This window comes from Phasianus colchicus, chromosome 6 (assembly GCF_987193195.1).
Source record: "Phasianus colchicus chromosome 6, bPhaCol1.hap1.1, whole genome shotgun sequence".
Lineage (NCBI taxonomy): Eukaryota > Metazoa > Chordata > Aves > Galliformes > Phasianidae > Phasianus > Phasianus colchicus.
In genome coordinates, this window is record NC_143441.1 from 12,112,029 (window position 1) to 12,139,601 (window position 27,573).

Below are 27,573 nucleotides of genomic sequence, written 5' to 3' on the forward strand. Positions count from 1 at the left end.
TTTTCCAAAGCGTTGAAGTTCTGTGCTGTCAGGAAATGCGCTCAGGCAGTTACAGAATCGCAGAATAAAGAGACTGTCCATATTATCTCTAGACTATTAAAGAAGGAGTAGAACATGTTACCAGGAAAAAATCCATGAGTTTTTAAGACCGTGATTGTGAGTAGATCTATTGACTCCTATATTTTCTTGCCATCTTAGCGGGAAACCTACTGCACAGCAATTCTTAGATATTCTGGCAGAACAGTCCTATACACCAGTATGCTCCTTGGGAATTCACTTGTGCCCAGACGTGGGGACAAAGGCAGCCTGCAAACATTTCTTTCATTCTTAGCCTGTTTTCTGTATTCATCTGTGACTGAAAGGACTGTTGGTTTAGCACTGAGCCTCGTGTCCAGGAACACATTACTGCTGCTTGTTGGGGGGGAAGGGAGGGAGTGCTTTTAGCATCACTGGCGCTGCTTTGGAGGAGTCTGTAGGGTTAAGCATCAGCTGTATCCATGACTGCATGGCGTGACTGCTTTGAAAAATAAATAGTCTTGATTAATATCCCCTCTCAGTGGTTCTTTAACAGTACATGAATAAATAGTGGCAAGCATACAATATAAGTTGAAGGTAAAAAGACAGCAGGAAGAGGAAATCAAAACACTCATCTATCACTTGACAACATAATTGCAGCCATTGGTGATAAACAAGAAACGTTTATTTCACTCAAATCCATACTTCTAAATACCACTGCTCTGTCATTATGTGAGACTGATAAACATTTTCCTTTGTTACCTTCACTTGATGTGGAAAACTGTGGATTGTTCTGCTAGCATGTAACAAATATTATGCTAGTAAGCTGAAGTGATGACAGGAGTTTGTTTGCAGAATTTCACCTTTCTCCACCCTCCATGTGGATTTCACAGTCTGGGAAGGTCAGAGCTTTTCTTAAAATTACTGTTTCTTTACCAGCTTCTTACAATCTAGCTCACAAGCTGGGTTTGCTAATGTAGCATTTAATAACTAGCTGCAACTCTGAAAGGTGAAGTGTGGTACAGTGAGATTAGATGTCAGTGCAGGTACGGTCGTGGTATGAGAAGTGACGAAACCCCAGGAGGACATGTGGCTGTGTAAAGCTTTCAGCATAGAAAGGCAGTTGTGCTGTTAATACCCTGGCAAATCTGACAACTGTGATCTTCTGAATTACACCTCTGGAGAAGACTGGAAGAAGACTGATTGCCATATAAACCACAGGGGAGCTGGCTTGTGTCCTCCAGCTGTCTCCACAACAGCCAGCAGTGGTGAGCCAAGGTGCATCACGATCTGATAACTGACACCTGAGGGGACTGGTGGTCTCATTCATTCCATCAGTGCCATGTTTGTAAGTACATTGCTTGGCTGGAATCAATCTCTTAGTTCATTTCACAGCCACATTTCTTGAAATTTCACCTGGAAGCCTCTTTACCCTGGGTCTTCTAATAATCAGCTCCTATGCCCTACAGTGCACATTTTAACGAGCATCTCTCACCTGCAGGGAGATGCTCTGCACTATAGTATATAATGTAGCATGGTATTGTTTATTGTGTTTGTATATCATGCTTGGTTGCTCTTAGCACCTGTAAATTCATGCAAAAATTATGGCCTTGGTCTTGAGTATTTATTGATTCTGGAGAAAATGTGCAGTTTCTGGTGGAGGAATTTAAGCCAATTATATGTAGCCTTTACATTATAAATCATAGAATCATAGAATGGTTTGGTTTAGAAGGGACCTTTAAGATCATCTTGTTCCAACCCCCTGCTATAGGCAGGGACACCTCCCTCTCACCAGGCTGCTCAAAGCCCCATCTGGCCTGGCATCCACACATCTCTGGGCAACTTGTTCCAGCGTGTCACCACTCTCACAGTAAAGAATTTCTTCTTGATATCTAGTCTAAATCTACCCTCCAGTTTAAAGCCATTTCCCCTCATCCTGTTGCTACCTGCCCTTATAAAAAGTCCCTCCCCAGCTTTCCCGTAGGGTTCCCTGTAATAAATCACACCAGCAAGAGAATGCATTTCCATTGGTGCAGCTCTGCTGTGCTTGAAGCATGGCAACAGATCTGTATAAAGCTGGCATTGTTTCTGGGGGCTGTAGTGGCATATATGAAGACTGATCTTCTCTGAATTAATGCAGCCTGTTGACCCACTTCATGAAGCACCCAAGCAGGAACTGGACAGGATAGCTGTGTAAATAGCAAGGAATTGCTCCTCTGTGTAGCACCAGTTCAGTAACCAGCCCTTGCATCTCTCCCCAGAGTTTAGCTGTGTGTGTGCATGGTGTGAGCATCACAAAAAATTTTTCCAGCAGCATCGATGCCCATGGTGAGATGAGGGCTACTTATGCCCAAATTCTCTCTCTTATTTGTTCTGCTTTCCTCATTCCTATACAATGCCATGTGTAGGTTCCCACCTATGTGGATTTCTGTTGACATTCCATAGCAGAATCATTCCTGAGTTTGAATACTGAGGATCTGTGCTATGTTTGTGCTTACTGATCTCAGTAGCCAATCAGTCATTAATGGAATTAGAGCACCCATGTATCTACTGCCTATGATGCATTGAAATTCACTGCTTGTGAATAATTTGATTTTTTGAGTAAATTACTCTCGACTTTCATGGCAGTAAATTTGGACATTAGAACAGAACCCAGAACAGGCAATCAGCTAAGAAAGCAAATGCAGTTTCCACTGTGAATGCAGACAATGGCTTAAGTTATTTTCTGTGATGTGGTGAGTGTCTGCTGGAGATGGGACCTTCTGTGCTCTGGTGCATCTCAAATTCCAGGGTGTATAACCTTCTGGCAAAAGCTGTACGTATTGAAGTCAAACCATGGATAAAGCCAGCTTTGGGAGATTTGGGAGGAATGGGCTTGGCAGGCAGATCTTTAGCAAAAAAAAAAAATCTGTTTAAGCCAATTTCATATTGTTTGGTTTGTACTATATAATTTGCTTCACATTTCCCTGGGTGACAGAAGCTTGCAGTCAGCTAAGTCGAGTTTTCATCTGTCTGTTTTTATCTCCTTTCTCATTTCCTTTCTAAGTAGTAGAAAGCCTTAAAAAATGTGTTTTTTGCAGGTGCTCAAAACAATAACCTTGAAGAGGGTCCCCTGACAACCTGCAGCTCTATCGAAAAGCACTATGATTCATCTTTCACAGGCAAGACACAGTAATTTTGTAGACCTTTCTTTTTTTTATTTCTGGAAGATCAAGATGGAAGACCAGTGTTGCTGGAGCAGAGGCTTTTGTGCAAGTGGCCTCTTCAAAAGCAATCTTACACAGATTCTCACCAAATCCTGCAGTAATGTATTATTGCTCCATGCAGCAATGATGTGTTGCTCACTCACAGTGTGAAGTATGGGTTTGGTGCCTCAGTTTTGTAAGGAATTTGAAAGCATCTGCTTGTCATTGTACCAATGATGCATGAGAGCATTTGGCAGCAGGTGATAAGAGGGTTAACACATGCTGTGCAATTCAAAACCACTCTGCCTTTCTCTTCCTTTATTTCACAGGCCTGAAAGTTTATCACTGCATATGGAGCAAGAGTTGGATAGACAAGAAGCAGATTTGATTTATCTTCCCTCATCTTTCATTTCTCTTGATCACAGGTCAACAGAAAACTTCTTTCCCTGGATGCTGCTTAAAGAGAAAAATCAGTCATTTTCTGTGAAATTGACAGTTGGTATCTAAACTGCTATTTCACCCCACTGAGAAGGTGCTGCAAAATGTCCTACAGCTCTTCTTTCTCACCCAACTGTGGCCACTGTGCCTGTAGGCTGACTGCATGGCTGCTGGGCCTGTGGGCCGATGGCACGACTGCTGGGCCTACCTGGTGCTGGGTGCACCCAACCCTTTTGCGCACGTGGTCTGGAAGGAGTTCTGGGCAGGCATTGTCCTTCTGTGCCATTGGAAAGCACCTGGTGCAGCAGCTCTTACAGCTGTGAATGCCTGTGTTTGTGTGCTGGTGGGGTGCTCAGTGAAAGCTTATTTATTTCACCAGCTCTGAGCCAGTAGGTCCATTGCTGTTTGCTTGCTTCTGATGAGGAGGCTCAGTGACAGGTTTTCAAGCATCGTCTGTTTACAGTTCAGTGAAACCGCTCCAGTTGGGAAAGCAGTCTGCTCCCATCATTCTATGAAGGGAGAAAAAAAGTCAACAGACTCCTGAAACTTCAGTGGAGACGTGGCAGGAAAGCACTGGCCCTCTCCCCCACTGTGCAGCCCTCTCTGGCAGATGTTTACCGATGTACTTTGATGCAAACACAGTGCTTGCTCTTGTCTGAAATACATCTATATCAGAAAAGTAATCAGGCGCTGTCAGCTGGCCTCATTGCAGGCAGTGTTCTGACTGGTCACCTTCTCCTAATCGCTTAATGAGCTTCATTGCAAATTATTAAAAGTAATTGCTGATTTGCAAGCGTAGGGAGATGGCGACAAAACCATTTCATAGTTATCAAACAGTGTTAAAATAATTGCTGTTACATAAGTATGTAAGTACTTCGTCTATTAAGTCACATTTAGGAAACCTAATGAAGTATTAGTGTCCAGCTCTTTGTTTCTGAAGTATTTTTACAACCACAGCCTATGCTGTTACACATGTTTAAGTTTAAGCTGGTAAGCAGAGGCTGCAAGAGAGCACAAGTACATCAACTCTTGGCAAACTGCAAGATTTATCTCCTCTCCCACAGCCTTTGGGATCTGAGTGACACACCACAGAGGACAAGCGTTTGGTGAGGTGCTGGAGACAGAGACTGCTCAGAGAGAGGGTTTGGAGGAGAGCTGAGAGCTGGCGGATGAAGGGAGGGCAAGGCTGGAGGGAGATCTGGGAATGAAGATGTCCCACCTTATGGTGTATGTGCTTTAACCCAGCTGATAAGATAAGCAGCCCTTGAAAGGGGAAGTTCAGGCACACAATCTTTAGAAGTAGCATCTGAGTACTGAGTTATTTCCTGAGGAGAGTGCCTGCTGGCTGCCTGCAGATAGATTTTGATTCCTGAATTAAGGGCAGGAATTGAAGTCAGGCCCTGTCTTCAGTGACTGCTCTCAGCTGTCCTGAGCCATGCGCTGCCTGCTGTAGTTGTGCTGTGCACCCGTGGGGCTGGGATTGCTTTGATCAGGGACCAGCAGGACACAAGGACCTGTCATTCTGAAGCCCAGGGCCTGTGCTGAGGTATCTGCCAGCCCCTATCCCGCTGCCCTCATCTCATTTGTCTCCATTTGCCTCCCCGTGGCAGCAAATGTCACTCATTTAATGGCAAACTAAATTACTGCCAGTGACCTGCCAGCTCTGTCAGGGCCTCACACAGCAGACACCAAGACATGGGGAAAGAAGTTGCCATGCACAAGGGAGAGGGGAGGTGCACAGAAGTTTGGAAGAGGAGAGACTTTGTTCTGCGTCTCATGCGTAGCCACAGTTAGCTACAGTGGAATTGTTGATCAGGCCTGGATGTAAGGATACCTCTGCTGCTTGGTGTCTGTGGTGCGGCAGGACTGTGAAAGTCCCACTCCTGATCCTCTGACAGTTTGCTTGGAATTCAACATGTGTCCAACAGTACCTGTGACTGATTACATCTGCGGCTCGCTGGCAGTTCGTACACAGCACAGGGGACATTAACATCTTGAGAAAATCCTAAAGGGTGATAATATCCTAGTAACAACTAAGCTTTCTTCTCTTCTCTCCTCTTTTTTTTTTTTTTTCATACCTCATTGTAACAGCCAGCCAGGGCTGGAGACCCCGGCTATCTCTGCTTGTGGAAGTTTGCCAGTTCTGCAAAGAACAGAAGTTGCTTGGCTCCTTCATGCAGAGACCTGGAGAATAGATTTAATTACATTTAGATTTAACCTGCTTTCCTCTCTGCTTCATTCAGTTTTCCTTTCTATTTAAATAGGAAATGACAGGGCAGGATCTGATCATTTTTGCTTTTTGTGGGTTAAGGTGGGAGTATTCAAAGAAAGATTTAAATCCCGTGAGGTTATTTAGTTTACTGATTAGATCCTGTAATATCTAGCTCCAAATTTTACAGGTTCACATATCAAGTAACCAAATTATCTGAGTTAACTAAAATCTATCAGGTAGATATAATCCCTAAGCTCATGTGAAGTGCTTTTAAAAAAATCCCTAGGAATAGAAATGTACACTTTTGTATTTTCTGCTGCAAAGCCCAACCCAAGAGAAGTCCTGTGGGATGAGTGTATCTGAGTGTGCTGACTCCATGGAGACAACAGCTTAGAGGGAAGGGGAGGGCAAGATTTACTAAGAGGGCTCAACACCTACATGTGGCTGTAGGGCATGGCATGTGCCAGACTGGGACCACATGTGCTTCCCATTCAGGAACTCAACTAAGCTGATGCTGAGTGCCTTGGTAAAGTCTCTGCCCTAAATGAAATTAATTATGTCCCAAGAAGGGCACGTGCAACAGGGAACTGGAGTTAGGCTGGAAAATAAGCAACTCTGAAAAAGTTTTGTTTGTATCCAGGAAAATTACCTAACTAATGTTAAATAATTCAGTGCTTTCCTACCTTCCTTCAGTAATTCCTGTCATGGGGTTGCATGTAGTAGCTGCAAAGTGCTGTAGGCTATGATATTAAATTGAACTCAGGGCTCAGGTGCTAGGGTTTTCAATGAGTTCATGCATCTGTAAACCAGCCAGCCCTTTATGAGAAAAAAAGAGGGGAAAAAAAAAAAAAAAAACTATCTTACTATCTTGCTGATCATTTATCCCTAACAAAAGCACAGAGACCCCGTATGCGTCCTTTGTATGGACAAATGCGGTTCAGCTCTCCTTTGTGTGCTGAGCAGATGTAGCATGGGTTTCAGATAAGTTGCAGTGGCACAGACTGCAAAGCAACAAAGCCAAGCAAGTCCTTGGGGACCTGCCATCAGCATTCAGAAAAGCAGAGCCAAGCTATTCTTCAGTGTGAAAAATTTCAGGTCATCTGATTACAGCGCGTGCACCCCTAGCACTGGTGAGAGGAAACTAAATGCTCACTGGAAATTTTTCCTCACCTTCATTTTCCCCTTCAGGATTGGCCGTGTCTTGCCCAGTGCTGAAGCTTATGATGATGCAGGTGGGAAATGAAGGAGCTGGTGTTGGCTGCGCTGTGCCTGCAGTGAAGCTGCTGCCAGGTATTGACTTCATGAGGAGCTCAGAGCTATTTCCCACTCCTGACAACCCACGGAGGGCTCCTGCTGCCCCACAGCTTGTCTCAAGGGCCACCAACAGGTTGCTAGAAGCCAGTCACTTTTACTGCGTTCATTGAACAGGCAGAAGGCAACCAGGCCAATTCAGCTGGTCCAGGAGCAGCAGCTCCTGGTCTAACATGGAGGCCTAGGGCTCCCTGTGAGCAGGGAAGGACTCAATCTGCACTGCTGTGCTAAGGGTTTCTGCAGGGTTCTGTGTTCATGCCTTGGACTGTACATTCCTTCAGCAGAGCAGGCAGCAACGTTGCCTCTTACAGAAAAAAGACCTAGTAGGTTTTTTCTGATACCTTAGCAAAACCACATCACTGGAGCTGTTAGAAACTCATAGGAGGAGATTTGAGCCTTGAAATGAACCAGAAAACAAATGTAAGTTAATTATTTTATGTTGTTATAAAAGGAAACCGTCTGCTGCTTTTTGATGTCTTTCACTATAATTATTCTCATGTTCACACAGACCTTGTGAAATCCAGGCAGCATACGAAGGATCTTGTTAAACGCAAGTTGCATCCAACCCTAGTTCCCCATTCCTATAAGTGTTCATGCCAGGGAATTGAGAGAGGAGGAGACAAGCTCCATTTGCAAATTTTATTATCACAACAAATTCACCCCTTTTCATTTTGGCTTGACCACATTTTTTTCCTACAATGCTATAAGTGTCACTGTCTAATTAAGATGCATAGAGCAAGGTGGAGAAGGTGGGCCCTTTGCTTTACATGTGGTTTTATAGGAGCTTCCCTTGCAGAAGAGATGATACCTTCTGAAAGAGAATACTCTGAGGGATTTGAGCCATGCAGATGATGGGAAGGCAACTTCTGTGCCTTGGCAGCTTGGAACTCAGCTTGCATTTGTGGGACTCAGTGAACACTGCCCTAAGTTGCCTATATTTCAAGTATATGCCAACAAGTTGATCTTCTTAGCTAGGAAAAGACCAAAAAGAAATTGATAAAAGACTGTTCTGCTCTTTGTTCAGAAGGGATAAGGACTTTTTTTTAATGAAACATGATATACCTTGCTGTGCATTTCATACTGCCAGCACAGCTATCTCACACCTCCTGACTATAGCTATAGTTTAATCACGAGACATGTTTCATGCTGGAGCAAGCCATGCGGCTATAATCATGTAATCATGTTTTCATACAAAAACTCCATCTGAGCTGTCTTTTCTTCTGATATTGCCAGAAATCCTTAGCTATGCTAGTGGACCTGCTCATTTCAGTGGGCTCTCCCTACAGTTTTTCACTGGCCCTCCCTAAGTGCCACCCATCGAGTGCCATCCTGTTGCACTGCACAGTGTGGGGCTGGAAAGCAAAGCCTGGGATCCGAGAATTGTGTTAGGACGTTGCAAATTGGATCCAGCCTTAGTCAATAAGCATTGTCCTAGCTCTAGTCACGCCTCCAAGTGAAGATGCTCCATAGTTGAGTTTCTAGCCCCAGGCATTCTCTGAATCTCCAGTGAAGGGTAAGCTGGTTGTGTCACACCAGCCCCCTGCAACACCAGAAATATGATTTCACCCTCTCCTAATAGATGACTTTGATTCAACATATGGAGGCTAGAGATTCAGTGTCTCTGATTTCCACCTGTGGTGGATAAAACTGGCTGTGAATTATTTATAGCATCAATCTGAGCCCTTTTTTTTTCCCTTTTAAACTCGTGAATTAAGCGGAGTTCAAATGAGTGTCTGAGAGAGAGGAGGTGGGAGGCTTTAAAGAGGTGAAAATAACAGGAAGACAGCTGCTGCGTGTTGGCTCGATCAGTGTGGTTCAGCACCCTGTGTCGATCTGGGGACGGACTGCCTCGCATTAATCAGAATATGGTTAATATTAAAAAAGCAGAGGAACTCTTCTGACTGGTGCTGGGTTTGCATTAATTCTGCCATTTAGCTTTCTCCGCAGGCTCATCAAAAATAGAAAGAGCCATTGTTACGATGATTGCTGGGTTTCTTTTCAGAGCAGCGGAAGAGGGGAAACGAGACACAATTTAGGCTTTACAATTTGGAGATGCAGGGAGAGAAGTCCGAACAGTTGCTTTGCCTGCTATTACAGCGAACGCTTTCAACCTCTCTGCAGAAGCCCATCCTGCCAAGCGGGGGGGCCCTGGCAAGTTCTGAGCTCTCCTCCCCACAGCTCCTCTGCAGAATGAACCCAGCCCCAGCAGGGCTCTGGATGAAAGGTCCCATAGCTCGACCAAGGACCATCACCCACCTGTCCCCCTGCAGCACACCAGATGGCTTTGTCCAGGGGGCACTGGTTCCTCCAGAAAACCTCTGCTGAACTCTGCAGACTGCAGGTTTCTTCCTGTCTGAGCTATCAACACTCTGGGGTAGGTATGGTTTTGTCCTCAGATGCTTGTAAGAGCCCTCTGTGATTTGGTTGCTCTGTGAGTAGCAATAGCAGTTGGCTCACACTGAGAAGCTTACGCAGTACAAGGTCATGCAGGAAGATATGCCCCCTGCTGAGTGCAGGGGAAGGGTCTGGAGGGGGGGCCTGGCTCTCCAGACAAAGTTCTGGAGGACTGGGGGATTGCTCTGTGGGTGGGACCTATGAAGGATCTTCATGGATCCAAGCTGCCATTTCAGGTGGCCTGGCACAGGCCCTTGATCACAGGAGCCTTTTCTATTACTGCACTTAATTTCTTTAACCAGAAGAAGCAAACACAGTCTACATTTTTCCCTCTGATTTGGCTAGGTGAGTGATGTGTACACTTTCTCTTTTCTCTCATTATTAACTGAAGAACCTTGCATCCTTTTTTTTTAAAATGTAATAAGCAGTTAACAGGTAACTTACTTCAGGTGTTCTGAGGACATAGCTGTGTCACACTGCAGCGAATCAGCTGTCTTGTACAATCTTGGTAAAGACTGAGAGAAGCAAAGCTTTCAGCTCCTAAGCGCTTATGGAGAGATCCAGAATACATTCAGGTATTCAGATGATTAAGCTGGCAGTTTTTGTCTGCTCTACATTTTCAAACAACCGAAAAGCTGCTAATACTTTCAAGAAAAATAACTATTTAATTAACATCCAATACAATACTGTAGCAAGTAATAAGCCTTATGTGCCCTTCTGATGCTGGGGACATAGGCATGGTGCAGGATTGGCCACAGTGCTGCACATCCCATCTGTGGTGAGGTCTGACAGCTCAGCATCCATTTGCACTCTTACAGAGTCTTGCTTGCCATGCAGATTTGTTGGTCAGGTCTGAGATGGAGAATCAGAAGGCTCCCTTGGGGAATATGTAATAATACTCTTCCCATATTAATAAACCCATAATTCCTAGGAAGAGCAATTCAAACACCTACTAGGATTAAGCAGCAATTGCATAGTATTTATGATACAGAGGCATACACTTGAACTGGCTGTAGTGTGGATTTAAATAAGGTAGGACTGCATGCAAACATCAATTCAACTTGCAGCATATTACAGCAGCCCATTACTCGTTTGGAATAAATGGTCTCCCCTGTAACTGCGGTGCTTTTCAGCATTTTGGTCATGGACAACCAGCAGCTGCTGCCCAGGCTCTGTAGAGGTGCTAGGCAAAGTGCTGGGCCCAGAGACCTGCAGCAAGCAGGAAACTTGTCTGCTCTGACCACATAGGCCTACAGTGTTGAGTCACTGTCCCTGAAGGTGTTGAAGAAAAGTGTAGGAGTGGCACTGAGGGGCATGGAATGTGAGGAACATTCCTTCCACCCTGAGGATGAACAAGAGGCTCATCAACACATAAGCAAAAAAAAACCAAGATAATTTGTGCTTCTTCACCACGCTGGCATGGCGAATGAATGTTTTCCCTATGTACTGTGTAATCCTACACTGAACAACTGGTAATAAACTGGCTGTGTTCAACATGTAACACTGAAAACATTTTTACTGCATTGAACAGTCAGAAATTGCACTGCAAAGAACTTTCTTAGCAGGCTTTTTTTTTGTTTTCTCAGTTACTTTTGTCATTGACAATAAATGCTCTGCTTAATTATAGTTATTCCTTGCGCTTTCAAAGATTTTGTCCTTTCCCCTGCTTCTATCTTCTATGGAGAAGCCTCTCAAGACAATTCCATCTCAGAACAATGCCAAACGCTCTGTGGGATCCTTGCAAGATTTTTGCCAGGCTCCTTCGGGCAAGAGTAGGCTTTCAGAATCTATCTCAAAATAAGCAACTATCAGCCCCCATGTACTACAAATACCTTAAAACCATAAATGACTTCAGTAGAGGATTCTGGGCACAGCTATGTCATGAGAGGGAGGGTGGAGATTTCTCTGCTGTGCTACAAAGCCTCTGTCCTATGTTGTGTTCCCTCGAGTTTCAGCTGTGCTGAACTGTTTGGTGTGGGAATTGACTCTACCACATCCTTCGGTGGCAGCTCAAGCTAACTTGTGATCAAAGCTGAAATTAGAGACATATTGTGACATTTGGAAAGGACATAGTGAAAACTCTAAATGTTATTGGGTCATGGAGAAAGGATGGGGTTGGTGTTGGTGCAGACACAGCACATAAAGAGCTTGGGTGCTTCTAAATACACGTATGCCCTCTTTTTTTTCTTTTTATGAACAGTGTTTGACCTCAGTATTGTACAGCCAGCTGGGAAAGTGTGGATGAAGAAGAGCTATAAAGAGCCCTTTCCAACAGCCCTGTTCCAGGAACCCTCCCACTCAGGTCAGAAGCTGAGAGAAACTTACTTTTCTGAAGAGGGTCAACTGAGGAGCACAAACCCATCCCTGTGGCTCTCAGCATGAAGGGCTGTCCTTAACTAGCTTTGTTGCGTAGGGCTGTGCCTAAAGAGCCATATTAACCCATAAGAATTTTCTGAAGATAGCAGTATTAGTATTTTCATGCGTTTCTTAACCAAATACTAGATCTTCATAGTGAGGATGTTCTTTTGTAGACTATTAAGCTTTCCCTCCCATATACTTAAAAGACCCTGTTTTTTCATTGAATGTGATTTTTTTTTTTTTCCCAAGGATTTGAAATCACTGTTTGTTTCTGGAAGTTTTTAACTCCACCTGGTTAGTTTTCTTTCACATCTTTTTTCATATGACTGCCCTTAAAAAACACTGATCATTATGTGTCTCTTTTATGCTCTTGCCTTTTATTAGTGTGACCAATAATGGAACTGGTTCCAACCACAGTGACTCTGCTTTCACAGTCAGCCATATCAGTCAGTGGATGCCTTCCCCTCCCATAGAGAATAGCTAATTGTTGGTCTAAATTTACTGCAGCAAATAAAAAAAATATTATTTTACAGCCATTGGTGCCTTTCTCTCAATAAGGTCAGTAAAAACTCTTTCTCATGCCTTGGGCCTTTGGTTTGGACCATTATAAAGAATGTGTGGGGCAGGGGGGTTGGAGATTCATGATCCTTGAGGTCCCTTCCAACCCTGGCCATTCTGTGGAAGAAAGGGGATTGTTAGAAAAAAATAAGTATTTTTGTGTTCTTATACTTACAGACTTGCTGGATATGATCTTTGGTGGTTACGAAACTAGTTCCAAGAATATCAGTTGCAAATGAATGCCAGTCTCCAAATTCACAGGATTGTGGTTGTTTGTTTCTATTTTATTTTTATTTTTTTTACTTTGCATTATACTGTATTTATCAAGGCAAGGTTTTTTTCACCTTAGAGTGCAATCACACTCCCACTTTAACTCTGCCAGGATCAGCAGCACTTCTTGTAGAAGTGACCCAGCTGCACAGACAGCCCCATAAAGATGAAAAGAGGCTGCAGGAAGAAAAAGAGACAGAGAAGGATGTTGTCCCCACCTGGTTGTTGTCCCCTGCCAGCTGGTTGCACTCAGACACATAATATGGAAGAGTGATTTTCACCAGCTGATGATAACCATGGAGAAACAAAGCCCTTGTATCCCTCATATCTTTGTGCCTGTATTTGGTCTATGCATAATGATACAGGGCTGGTTGGTTTCATCATGCTCAAAGTTCAGTTGTATTCTGGCTTAATAAAGAAGCTCAATTCTCATTGGAAGGGATAAAGCTATTCCCAGCAGCGTGTCCCAAGACCCCAAATCATATGGAATAAATGAAGGCAAATTGGGGCAGAAATCCACTGTGACTGCTGGGGCTGTAAGCTGGGGCAGCACTATTGGCAGCTCTGTGCTGTAGCCAGGCTTGGCCCAGGCAAGGCCAGGGGGATGCGTCTAGCATGAGCCCTTGTACTTATCAGGCAGGTGAGAGCATGGAGCCTGTACAAAATAACAGGGATTTGGCATCACTCACCAGCCTGGGACGTGGTGTTAACAAAACCAGAGATATTACAGGAAGAGCTCAAAAGTTTCCTGGGGAGTGCTGAGATTTAACCAATCCTTTCTAGGCAATCCTTTTCAGGAAACCCAGCTGGGAAGCCCACCTGCCTTATCTGGGCCATTGTGATAAGACAATGAACCACATTAGAGTGCCTCCCCACCGTGGGCTGTGCTCAGTGTGGTCCTCTGTGAGCCCATTGATGTGCTGGGGAATCAAAAGGTGAGACACAAAGAATAAGCACAAGTCATGCATATGAATGTGCACAAGCATAGACAGTAACCTTTCCTCTGATTGCCTGAGCAATAAGTGCGTGTTATATCAATACTTGATGAGAAAGAACCATGCACAATTTCCAAATCCTGCTTCGGAATTGCAGGTGGAGAAAGAGTTAATTACTTTAGTTTACATTAGTTTAAGTAAGTATAAAGCTCATAAGCTCAAGTTTTATGAAGTTACAGAAGCTGCAGTGAGCGAACAGCAGGATAAGCAATTACATCTGCAAAGTAGTTTCCAGGTATAAAACACACAATACATGAGTTAGTTGCTTGGCCACTCTTCATTCATATTCTGCTTCATTTAAAATAGCAAATAGATGAATATGTGTGTGTTTATGTGTACACCTATGCACAAACATACATTTATGTCTACTTGTTTTATACACTTTACATACATGTGTATATACTTCTATCTGTGTTTATATAAGGACTGTTCCAAAAGTAATGCCCTCAATTTTATGATGTTGGCCTATGACATTGGAAGCAGATGGTGGTGGTATGGCAGTAGAGTTAAAACTTTTTTGCAGTATCCCATTCTTGCCATGTGTATGGGAACTGCTAAATCACAGCCTGAACCTGTGATTGACCACCTGAGGTGTGCAATGAGTCAGCCCTGTGAGCACAGGTGAAGACAATTCTCCTGTGCTATGGAAGGGGTGGAGGCTGGCTGCACCTCTCCTAGACCCATTTAAGAGCTGACTACCACTGGGGCAGTGTCTCTTTTGGAGACTGATCCTTTGGGAGTCTTCTTGGTGACCCAGGGTAAGCTTTCTATCTATTCTTCTTTTGAGCGATAACCTAATTTTCCTGTATGTTTCTTGATTATAACATCTGTATGTTCATTGATTATACACTATGTGACAGATGGCAGCAGAGGGACAGTCTGACAAAATGGTTTCTGACATGGAAGAGCATCTAAAGTAAAGCAAAGGTGTATCATTGAATTTCTCCATGTGGAAAACAGTGTCTCTACCTTCAACAATGCTTGCTGAAGGTTTATGGAGACCAACAAGTGGATGTATGTGAGCATAGTGAGGCAATGGGTGGTACAGCAATGATGATGACAGTGGGTCACCCCAACTGGTGCAGATTTTGACGAGTGTGGCATGCAGGTTCTTGTTCATTGCTGGCGTAAATGCATAGCTAGTGGTGGTGACTGTGCTGAAAAATAGGGTTTTGTAGCTGAGAATTTGCTCTATTGAATAGTGTTATTGTGCTCTCTGTATTTGTTGTAGTTTCTGTGGAAATAAATAGGAGACATCACTTACAGAGTGACCTACATATAACGTTTATACACCTATATCTAGGTACTTGCACATATGCAAAAGTGATAGGCTGCTTTAACACTGACAGCTATTTTTAGCTGAGTAAATAAGAAGAGGAAATATTTCTGGAGACTGAGTTTCTGCCAGCTGTTAAGATCTAGCCAAAAATAAGAGGGGTTTGTGTGTGGGTTTTGAGACTAGATTAATTAACATCATACTTTAACTTCCAAATGATGCCTGATTTAGGTTAATTTTTGCATTCCTCTACATTCCAGGTGATACAGCAAGGTAAAGCTTCCAGGTCTTTTCAGCAGGGAGAGCAAAGCCTGGAGTACTTTGTGCAGCTCTGATTGCTGTGTTAAAGATGCAGGTCAGAGGATGCAGGTGCAAACAGGCCAAGAGGACAGGCAGAGGGATAGGGAACGTGCCACTGAGACGAAGAAAGGCTCTTTTACTAAGGAGATATGCTTGTTTTCAGTGCCAGAAGGTGATGAAAATGGTTTTAAGAGGGTCAGAGATAAAGCTTACCCTGAAGCAGGTTTGAGCAATGAAGACTGAAGTAATTACTGAATTTCACACAGAATTTTGTAAGCCTATAAAGCTGTCATGACTACCAGGCCTGTGCAGTCTCTTCCCAGCCTGCTGTCCCAGCTACTCTCCTCTATTTGTGCTATATTCTGATAGGGATTTAGCATTTGAACACAGTTAAAAAGCCGAGAGGGTGATGGCAGCATACAGAGGAGAAGAAATCAAACTGCAGAGCCTGGCAGTCATGATGCTCTCCTGGGAACGGAAGCATCCTGAGATCATGTCAGCTCTGACTGACTGCATGGATGTGCATTATTTATCCAACCAAAGAGGATGTTTCCTTTTACAACAGTGAGCTACATCTACAGCCTCTGCATGGGAAGATCATGCTCCTTTAAAATGAGGCATTTGATTTGTTTAAATACGTCTGGACAAGGATTGAAAGTGCACACTGAGGGGGCCTCCCAGCTTCCCAGCTCTGACCTCCCATAGCGGTCAAGGAGCTGAAAACACACGGGCAGCACTGCTCCCTGGGGTAGGATGCCCAGCCACCACCCCATATCAGCACCTGCTCAAACTGAGGAGCAGTGTCAGGATCTGCCCTGCTGGTTATCACAGCTGGAAGCTGCTACCAGGCCCCACACACAGGTGCTGAGTTTATATTAGAAATCGTATTCTGCAATTAGCAGATCCTCTGGGATCCTTTCAAAAAGAGCTTCAAAAATAAACATCTACCAATAATGAGGTGTTTTCCAATGAAATATTCTGCTAACAGCATTGTTCTTGAGTAATGTGCTGTGAAGAAGCAGATACAGAGCAAATATTTAGAGCAGCAAAGATGCAAGGCTCACTGTATTGTGCGATTGTATAGTTAAAGGATCTTAATGCTTGGGGAGAAAAGAGAGCAAGAACTAGAAGCAACAGTGATAAAATATTAAAGCTTTGAGAGACAGTGTTGTAGGCAGCAGTTTTTGTAGTCATTGCTATTAGAAGATTGACAGCCAACTCAGAAATAAAGGCCTGGTTGGCTGTGATGAAATGCTTGGTAACTGTCTGTCAGTTTTAGCTGAGGAAATTAGTAAATGACTCATGGGCTGCAAGCAGCAGGGAGCCTCATCCATCATCTTCAGAGCAGCCACCATTCCATGCACTCTGCTGTTGCTTAACTGAAGGACAACATAAAATAAAATGCAAAAGGTCATAAATAAAATGCTTCAGGAACGTAGAGGCTTAACTCAAACAGACACAACTAAGGGTGAGGTGTTTGGCTGTTGTTCTTCACGTGTTGTGTTCTTTTGTTTTGATTTTATGGTTGATGCTCAGAGAGGATTTCCTGAAAGCCTGGTCCCTGCCATGAGCAGGAGTCAGGCAGGTGACCATCAAACAGGATGGATCTCCAGGGAGCTCAAGGTTTGTCTCTCCTATCAGATCAGTAAGAATTTGGTACGTGGATAATTTAAATGGCTCTGTAGAAACAGTGGAAATTTTCTCATATCTTTAGTGGAAAAATGAAGTCAGAACAGCCCAACCAAGGGCTTCTTAATCGTGGGGTTCCAACAATGACCTAGTGCATTGCAGAAGAAAAGTGACCTATTGCTTTTGTTAAGATGCCAGTCTCTACGCTTACTCAGACTAATATGGGGGTTGTCCTGGAGTGGAGGAAGACGAGGGGGGATAAATAAGACACTAAAATAAAGAATTTTATTGGAAGGAGGAAAAAAAAAAATATACAACTAGACTATAACAAGCAGTATTCCAGTGCCTTGTGATGATTCAAGGCCAGGATGGAAGGGGCAGCCTGATGTAGTGGGCAAAAGCCCTACCCACAGCAAGGGTTCCAGCACTGTTCTGTTGTAACTCCATTGACAAAACAGGGTGTAGGTGGACTGGTGATTCAAACCTTGAGTTTATTTATAAAAACAAATAAACGATGAAATGTTTTCCCTGGCAAAGTAACTACTGCAAGTCCAATCTCTGAAATTGGGCTCTGTGTACAGGAAACATATCAGCTAGACAGAGCAAAGGCCCTTTTGAACCCTCATCCCCTGTAAATCCAGAACAAGCTGCTGAGTTGAGCCTTATTCACTTAAAAAAATAACAGATTGGTATGAAATTAAAGAGATCATTTTCTGCTAAAGAATTTTCCAAGAAATGGAAGCATGCAAGAAGTCAAGTAAATGTGATCTCAAGCAACATGGCAGAAAATCAGGCACTCCCACGTTGAATGGCAGAGTAATCCAGCAATACTAAAAAGTGCAGTTGAAAAGAACAACTTTTCAATTAAATTCCCTCACGGGAAAGAGCCAAAATGTGCTTTAAATTATCACCTTTCTTTATGAACCAGCAGTAATTATTCTGTTTCTCACAGAGACTGATACACCTGGAGATGGGATAAAAAAACCCCACCAAACTGCAATTAGAAAATGTGCTGAAGATAACTCCTTTGATAGCCGACTACTTGACTATTTTTTTCTGCTGTAGAGGGTGGAAATGTGTTGTCTTTTAAAGTGACTGCTAAATTACCAAGAAAATGGCTGCATGTCTGTGCATTAGCTTTCTAAGTGACCTAGATCTATATATTTCTTTAATATTCTCTTTTATGTGTTTGTGTATATTCTTAAGTTAGAGTCATACTTCTCAATAAGAAGTTCATAGATCTTCAGTGAGGAAGGGAAAGTGATTTTTTTAAAAATAATTGTATACAATTATGGGGAAAAACTGTTTCCTCTTGTTTTTCACAGGTAATACCCTTCCTACCCTTTCCAGAGAACACTGTTCTTACAGCAAATCTCCCAAACCAGAGGTAAAGATGAAAGTGCATTAGTAGTGGAGCTAACAGGTGATGTTCAAATGTTGCACAAACCCTATTGATCCAGGATATCTTTAATGTGCTTTTTCAATTCTCCGCCCAGAACGCAACCCAGAATTATTTGACAAAGCCTCATTGATTTTCCTCTGTTCTCAGAGGCAGAGAGAAAATCAGCCATGGAGCGGATGGTAGGAGGTCAAGGTTTCCCCATTGCAGAGAGCATTGGGTGCTCCTACACTGTTGCCTTGTCTGGTTCTCAGCACATGGGAGGAAAGGAGAGGCTCAGAGAGGTGGGGTTCAGCCCCCAGGGGAGCAAGTGGGCATTTGCTTATCATGGAGAACAGTCTGAGACTGGTTAATGGTACAAGATTGGCTAAGACAACGTCAGGAGAAACAGTCCTCTCCCAGTGAGGCCAGAGTCTCCTTTGGAGATTCCTAAGGTACCACCCTGAGGTGAGGAAAGAGGGGGGGAAAAGCCACAGGCTATAGGTAGGGCAAAAAGGTGAGAGGGAGAGAATAGCAGCACTGCTCTGTTCAGAAGGACTGGAAGCACCTTCAGTAAGGTATTCCTAGCAGCATAACACAAGGAATCTGGGCAATATTGCTTCTCAAGGCCAAACTGGCTCTTGGATAGCTGTGAGCATGTTTTTCTTAGCCAAGATTGTCTCATTCCTGGCCAGATGCTTTCTTGGATATTTCAATGCCTCACTCAAGCAGTAGGCAGGGTATAAGGGTGGGAATATAGGAACATGAGTAGGCGTAGCCTATGGCACAGCAATGGGCACCTGGCTGGGCTGTGCTCCCCTGTGACCGGCACCATTTCTTGTGAGCAGCAGGGTTGTTGCCTCATGGTTTTTCAGAGTCTTTGATTCGTAAGTGTGGGCAGAGCAGCTGCCAACTGTAAGAAGGTGCTTGGAAATGGCTATAAGTAAGGGCAAAGTGGTGAATGAGGACAAAGTGTACTCAGGAGACTTTGGAAGGAGTGAAGAACATGCAGCCTGCAAGGGTGGGAAACGAACAGTTTCTGAGTGGTGGGGCATGGAGCAGCCCCAGCAGAGGTACAAGCTGCCTCAACCCCTCTGTGCTGCCCTCAGTTCTGCCTGCTGCTCAGAGACCCATCCTTAAAGGCATTACTGCTGGGTGTCACCTCGTTCTGACTGAGACAAGTCACTGCAGCCCTGACAGAGCTGCTATGACTGCCAGAAATTCAGAGCAGGTACCGTAAGTCCACAAAATGCTAATTCCCAAAAGGTTAATTAAATCGAGCAGAATGGCTGGATGGAATGTAACAGATGACTGCTGCAATTTACTCTGGCGTCACAGTTAGCATTAGGTCGCTCTCTGGTGCAGGGGAGCTTCTCAGATGACTTATTTTGGTATTTACTCTCTTGGGAGCTCTTGTATAAATCAGTCATCTTGTTCATGCTAGCCTTTGGGTGATGGAAGTCAGTGCAACCCAATTCAGTCATCTGGGGGAAAAATGCCATGCTGCTCTACAGCCCATCTGAACTCATGACCACTGCCTGTTAAAGTATGAGTCTGAAGTCAGTTTTCTAATCATAGAATCATGGAATGGTTTGGGTTGGAAGGGATGCTTAAGATCATCACAGAATCACAGAATTGGCAGGGTTGGAAGGGACCTCAAGGATCATGAATCTCCAACCCCCCTGCCACATGCAGGGCCACCAACCATTCCACCTAATGCTAGACCAGACTGCCCAGGGCCCCATCCAATCTGGCTTTGAACACCTCCAGGGACGGGGCATCCACAACCTCTCTGGGCAGCCTGTTCCAGTACCTCACCACTCTCTCCGTAAAGAATTTCCCCCTGACATCCAACCTAAATCTCCCTTCCCTCAGCTTAAAACCATTTCCCCTTGTCCTGCTGTCACTCACCCTTTCAAAGAGTTGATTCCCCTCCTCTTTGTAGGCTCCCTTTAGGTACTGAAAGGCTGCAATGAGGTCACCCCGCAGCCTTCTTTTCTCCAGGCTGAACAAGCCCAGCTCCCTCAGCCTGTCCTCGTAGGGGAGGTGCTCCAGTCCCCTGATCATCTTCGTGGCCCTCCTCTGGACCCTCTCCAACAGCTCCCTGTCTTTCTTGTACTGGGGGCTCCAGACCTGGACGCAGTATTCCAGATGGGGCCTCACAAGAGCAGAGTAGAGGGGAACAATCACCTCCCTGTCCCTGCTGGCCACCCCTCTTCTGATGGAGCCCAGGATCCCATTTGCCTTCCGAGCCGCAAGGGCACACTGCTGGCTCATGTTAAGTTTTTCGTCTACCAAGACCCCCAGGTCCTTCTCCACAGGGCTGCTCTCAAGGACCTCTCCTTCCAGTCTATATGGATGCTTGGGATTCCTTCGGCCCAAGTGCAAAACTCTGCACTTTGCCATGTTGAACCTCATCAAGTTCACCCGGGCCCACCTTTCTAGCCTCTCGAGGTCCCTCTGAATGGCATCCCGTCCTTCAACTGTGTCAACCACACCACTCAGCTTGGTGTTGTCAGCAAACTTGCTGAGGGTGCACTCAATTCCGTCATCGATGTCATTGATAAAGATGTTAAAGAGCACCGGTCCCAAGACAGACCCCTGGGGGACGCCACTCGTTACCAGCCTCAACCTGGACATAGAGCCCCACTCTCTGTCTGCGGCCTTTCAACCAGTTTCTTATCCATCGAGTGGTCCACCCATCAAATCCACATCCCTCCAGTTTGGAGATAAGGATGTGGTGGGGGACCATGTCAAAGGCCTTGCTCAAGTCCAGGTAAATGACATCGGTCGCCTTTCCCTTGTCCACCGATGCCGTCACTCCATCATAAAATCATCATCTCATTCCAATCCCTCTATTATAGGCAGAGATACATCCCTCTAGATCAGGTTGCTCAAAACCCCGTTCAGCCCAGCCTTGAAATCTGAATCTAATCTAAATGTAATATGTAAATGGTAGGTGTTACTTCATCATTCCTTCTAAGTAAATCTGGATGGAGAAGACTGAACTACAGTACTGTGGGCTTGGAGAAGAGTGGGTTTTGCAGTCAGTGGCAGGACATGCAAAGGAGGATCGCGTATGTGAATCTCCTGGGAAGCAGAGATGGAGAGCCTCACATCTTTCCTTCTTCACCCACCCAGGGTCCCAGGAAAGTTTGGGTCCCAGGGTGATATAAAAGAAGAACTGAGTGACGCTGGCTGCAGGCTCTTGCTGGTGGAACCCTTGCTCCTGGTCCTGGCAAGAGGGACATTGTGTGCACATGCTTGCTGCTTCCCAAGCTGACTCACCCAGCCTGTGGGACAGATGGAGCTGGCAAAGCACATCTACCCACGCTCTGCTGTTGTCTGCATGGCAAGGAGATGGAGAACATAACTTCCCAGGTCCATGGCATCTCCCACGGGCAGCCCTGAGCTCCCAATGGGAACTGTTGCCTCCAGATGAATAGCTATTGCTGTTGTCCCCAGGAGGCACCTGCTGCATAATAACATTCAAGAAACTCTTCCAATTACTGCCTTTTATAGAAATATAAGGAACAATTACATAACAGCTGCATGCAATTATTACATCAGGTGATATGACCTTTTCAAAACTGAAAAGGAATATAATGTTATAGGTAGAACAAGAAAGAAAAGTTTTTTTTTCTTTGAATGTGAAAAATAAAACCTTGGAGTTCAAAACAAAACCCATTTTTTTGAAGGATTTCTTTTTAAAACAAGGGTAATGGTTGTTCTTTCAATTGCATTGCATGCTACAGTCTCTGGACATCTGGAAAAAAATGAATGAAAGCAAATCATACATAAGTAATTCTATGCATCACAAGAACGTGTAGCCTACATTAAGAGGTAGTCCTCTTTTCTATAAGGCTGAGTTTAACTTTCAGCCTGCAACATCCACTGGTGTTTTTTGTACCTACCCACCACTTGCTTGAAATAACTGGAAGAAACTTCCTCTCTCAAACTTCAGCCTGTCAAATACGATTAAAACTGACCAATGGCACCAGAAGTTATTTCTAGGCACCCAGACAGCACTTCTGCATTCAGACAGAGTGCTTAGGCCAACGCACAGCGTAGTTTTCCAAGTGAAGTTGTAAAAAAAAAAAAAGCTATACCAGAAGGCAATGGGTAATTATGTAACTAAATAATATTTAATGCATGTATTGAAAATAAGAGCTGTAGAGATTATATATATTTCTTCCTCCTTAGTCACCAAATAAACTTTTATATGGTTTATGGGCTTCCTTCTTCATCAGGGATTTTTCCCTTTGCAGAAGATGATCTCCATAATTCTGATACACCCTTTCTCCTTCTCTGCCCATCATCTCCATACAACTGGTTCATCCTGAGTTGGCGCAGGTGTGCAGAGCAGGGATGACTGTCATCAGGTCAGGGAAATGAATGGCTGGAGCATGGGAAAAGAGCAGAGCTTTACTCGATACCCATGAAAGACTAGGCCTGGGCTCCTACTCTGAATTTGCCCTGAACCAAAGGAAAGCCTTTTCCAGGATTATCCAGTTTAACAGCTCAGGAAGGGCAGCACAGGCTCTGAAGTCCTCAACTCTCGTTGCCTTTGATATAATCTCCATGTATGTGGATGAAATGACTTTTAACAGAGAGTAGTTCTCACTTTGCTAGTTAGTGCAAAAATTATGAAAATATTCACGACCCATGCCTTGCTTCTGAACCTGGTCTATATCTTTCAGAGCAATGCAGAGACAGACCAGACCTCTCCAGGAACCCATGAAGCTCTTTCTTTGGACTGCAAAAGACATCTGACCACAGCACAAGACACCATGACAGCACTCTAGCCCATCTTGCTAATTGCCCTCCATTCAGCAAAGCTAGACAGAGACATGAATATAAATGCAGGCTGCATGGGAATGTGGTCTGAGAGAGCAGGTCCAGGCTGTCAAAACTGTAAACTCTTTACATCCTGGTACATTCACTGGTTTGTTCTGCTCATTATAAAGGGCTGGAAGGTCGTGAGACCCCAATAAATAGCCTTCATGCTATGTTCTCAATGGCATATTTTCTTGCTTTAATCTGCTCTGTGATATCACATCCTTTGGATTACAAACAAATCTTGTTCTGAAATAAAACTGGAATTACACAAACTTACGTAGGGAGGACTATGGACAGGGGCATAGAATAGCATATAGACTTCACAAAATATTCCAAAACAGAACTATTTTGTGTATTTTTCCTAGAAGAAATAAGTAACTTTAGGTTCCTAAATGGCCTAATAAAGACCAAATGCACACCTCATCCAATTCATATGAATATATCTTCCAATGGATGTGATCTGAGGTAGCTTATTAGCCAAGTGAATTCAGCTCCTCTTTTCTGAAAGCTCTAGTAAGTTGATAAATAATGCATTCTTTATTTTTAGATCTGTTAACACTCTACTCTAGCTCAAATGGCATATGGATGCCCAGGACTACAAAACATTCAGAAGTCATTTTCCTCTGCTTTTTTATAATCCCTTTTCCTCCTGCTGAGAACATTTCCATCCTTGTGATTGCTTTTATTTGGTCCCATCCTCCTGCATGAAAGCAGATACCACAAATAATATCTGAGGAGGCTGAAGGACCAGTGATGTGAAAATTGTTTCAGTACTAATTCTGCTTTCTAATTATAGGCACATTTTTTTCTCGAATACAAGGACAAGAAAACACAAGGTGAATGGCGCTGATGCTTCTGTCCTTTGCAACAGCTTCTGCAGTGCATACCTGGGACTGTTGGGAGGAGGCTTCATTTACAGGTATTTTACCTACAAGCCATTCCGCCCGCTAAGAAAAGAAATAGACATTTGTATCTGTTTATGTGTGTTTACATACATTTAAAGAAGAGAAAGAGAGATACACAGATACGCATTACAAAATGAGCTCTTTTTAAAAACCAATGGGGTAGAATTGACATCTGTCTATTCAGAAGAGAAGTTTGTTGTGGGCAAGGGGCACGATGTTTATCATCATTGTTCTGTCACATGTTCATCATGTCCCAGCCCCAAGCGGAGTCTGAACTTGTTCTTAGAGTCAGGTGTCATCATTGGCGGGGCTTGTATTTCAGTATGTATAAGAATGATGTCAGTGCTGTCATTTGCTATTTTTTGATTTATTGGTTTATTGATACTTTACCTGCTGATACGAGATCTTTCAGGCATTTGTTCCTGTTTGCTTGCTGAATGCTTCTTCTGATTCTCAGTTTTCCTTGCTAGGATACAAGATACATGTTGATAACATCTCCTCTGTATGCCATGGACCTGATGAATGGAGCAGTCTCTGCATTTTGATGTGGACAAGAAATAAATCCACCTGGGGAAAAAAAGGAACACAAATGAGAGCTCATAATGCAACACTGCTGACAAAATGCCAGCACTATTCCCTAGCATGCGTGGGTATGAATCATAAGTAGAATCAAAGGGTTGTCTTGTCAATTTCCATAGGCTTGTAGCAATCATTTTTGAAACCTGAACATCATTTTAAAGGCAACTTGTCTTACCATTTTCCATCAAGAAACTTCGCAAAACCTATTTTGTCCATAACACACACACAGAAGATTATAACTCAGTAAAAACAGAGAGGGAGGTTGTCTTGGTAGCCGTGTAGCATTTGAATGAGTATCTCTCTGACAACTGGATCCTGATTTCCTGTGACTTTTAAGTGATTTCCTATAGCTCTCCTTTAACTTTCTTTTTTGTTGAGCCTTTAATGTTTAAAATAGAGATACTGATCTAGGATCTGAAGAAAACATTTTGGGCCACAAGATGTTCATTTTTTCCCATTAATCCAGTTGATTTCATAAAAAGACAGCACTTCTTTACTCATCTTCATGACTGTTTTCTGTCAGTATTCACTCACTTGTAGAAAATTAATGCTGAGACTTCTTAACAGCTATCAAATTTGTTTGAAACTGAGACACACACAACCAAAAGTCATCCAGGGGGACAGACTAAACACAACTACAGCAAGATACCACAAGTCTTTCTTTAGAAGCCGAATTACACAGCATTTAAATCTGAGACAGAAGCTCTCAGAGCTTTCTGACCAAACAGATTTAGCATTAGAGAAAAAGAGTGGTTCCAGCTACAACACTTCTTAAATGTTTATGTAATCAGCTGGTTCTCAGTGTACGTAATCTTGGCTCCCTCAAGTGGCTGGTCCCAGAGCCTGGACAGCTTTCCTTGTGTTTCAGATCTCTTAGAAGTGTTAGAGGTCTCTGTTTCAGGGATCACAGCTGCAAACTCTGCTAAGATGTAATGTGCTTTTGCATGCAGCCATAGTCTGTCAGAATCTGGTACTCAGTGAATAAGATCCATGCAGCTCTGAGGTCTCATCAAGTGAGAGAGGAGTGAAAGAACTGGGACTGCCTTTATTTTTCACATCCTTTTTTCTTTTTCTTGCTGTTCTCTGGAGGATTTCCTAGCCATTAGTACTTTCCTCTAGATTCAGTGACAGATCCTAATGGATTTGCTGCAGTAGTCTTCATTAGCTTTTCTAGCTGAGGTCTGCTCTAAAAACGGCTGGCTCGGGACCCATGGGACCCCTGCAGCTTCCTGGAGTTCAGCAAAGATGAATGCAAAATCCTGTACTTGGGACAGCCCTGGGACTGGGGCTGACTGCAGTGGAGAAGCAGCTGAATGCGGGGCACTGCTGCAGCCTTGCAATATTTAGAGCAATGGGCACAGGCTGCAACTGGGACAATTTTTGACAGAATAGATGAGGAAAAAGAAATCAGCATTGGGAAGATCAAGTCCTGGAGTCTCCATTCCTTGAGATTCTCCAAACTTGGCTGGATGAGGCTCTGAGCCACCAGCTCTGGTTGGGGATTATTCCCACGTGGGACTGGATGATCCCAAGCTCCTCTCCGACCTCTGTTACTGAATGAATCAGAGAACAAATCACAGAATCATGGAATCATAGAATGGTTTGGGTTGGATGGGACCTTTTAGATCATCTAGTTCCAACCCCTCCTTCTATAGGCAGGGACACCTCCCTCTAGACCAGGTTGCTCAAAACCCCATCCAGCCTGGCCTTGAATGCTTCCAGGGAGGGGGCATTCACAACCTCTCTGGGCAACCTGTTCCAGTGCCTCACCACCTCACAATAAAGAATGTCTTCCTAATATCTTGTCTAAATCTACGCTCTTCCAGTTCAAAGACATTTCCCCTCTTCCTTTTTCTATCTGCCCTAAAAAGTCCCTCCCCAGCTTACCTGTAGGCCCCCTTCAGGTACTCCAAGGCCGCTACAAGGTCTCCAATTCTATGGGCCAAGAAACATTTAGAGGGTCTGGATTTCTCTCTTGTCTACTGCAGGAGTGCTTCAAAAATTCATGCAGACCCTGATGCAGACCTGAAACCCAGCCATCCCGCAGCTATCTCAGCCTTGCTCTTGCCACCCCTTCTGCTCTCCTCCATGCAGTATGTCAAGCCTTACTGAGTGCTTCAGCCAGATTCTGACCAAAATACACCAAATACTGAGGCCACAAATCTGTACCACAAGTGGCTCATTTTTAAATTCAGCTTCCGTTAACCCTGTGGAGCTTGGTATGCACTGACCCCCCTCAGCACTAATCCAGCTTTGCTGTGCTGCCCACACTGCACACAAGGCTCCTCCAGCACCTGGCAGCACCAACTCTGCAGGAGCTGCTACAGCCTCCCTCTGTTTGAAGTGATTGCAGTGCGAGAGACACATCACCAACAGGCAGGTTCTTTGAGTTTCCAGTACCTGCACCTCTTGCAAGGCAAATCTCTGAATTTATCTCCTTCAAAAGGAAAGCTTTTGCAAGTCACCTTTAATTTATTAGGTCTTTCTTCACAGAGAAGCCTCGTTCTACAGCCTATTGTCAGACACAATTTATCTTCTCTGCTTTAACACTTTTTCATGTCCTTACAGGCAGAAGATTTCCAGATTTCTTCAAGGACATCTAACGACTGGTATTTAATGCTCACAAGTGCAGTATGTGCTGCTTCAGTCTCATGAAGCAGGGATGTATCTTCACCTGTTCAGACTGGAGATCAGCTGGAGAGTAACAAGAATGGGAATTTAAAGCCAAGGGGGAAATTTTATTATAAATGCAGAACCTAAAACCTAAATTGCAATTTTCATTTAATAAAGTAAGACCTCCAGAGTATTTGCTGATTGGTCATACTTCAAAGCTGACTGACAAGTGTATGACTCCCCACTACCTCTTGAAATGAAGGCTTCCCACTTCATTTATGCATCAGAAAGCACAGTTGATGCTGCAAAAGGTGCTGA

The 27,573-nt window shown here is 43.9% G+C and overlaps 1 protein-coding gene and 2 long non-coding RNA genes across 10 annotated transcripts in view; 2 read left to right on the top strand and 1 right to left on the bottom strand.

Annotated features, from left to right (window-relative positions):
• Positions 1–1,840: 1,840 nt before the first annotated feature.
• Positions 1,841–27,518, top strand: LOC149917427 (uncharacterized). The gene is made up of 4 exons (XR_016467694.1): positions 1,841–11,857; positions 23,955–24,077; positions 24,534–24,713; positions 27,211–27,518. It is a non-coding gene; the product is annotated as an uncharacterized LOC149917427 (long non-coding RNA).
• Positions 14,469–21,977, top strand: LOC149917428 (uncharacterized). The gene is made up of 3 exons (XR_016467696.1): positions 14,469–14,494; positions 18,267–18,328; positions 21,461–21,977. It is a non-coding gene; the product is annotated as an uncharacterized LOC149917428 (long non-coding RNA).
• NEK11 (NIMA related kinase 11) overlaps positions 24,543–27,573 on the bottom strand; it is a 114,756-nt gene continuing 111,725 nt past the window's right edge. For 7 of the 8 annotated variants that reach the window (XR_016467691.1, XR_016467687.1, XR_016467690.1 and 4 more), the window contains one exon: positions 24,543–24,630. The gene's annotated coding sequence lies outside the window, so the exon portion shown is untranslated. The remainder of the gene's footprint in view (positions 24,631–27,573) is intronic. The other variant, XR_016467686.1, reaches the window with a different exon arrangement.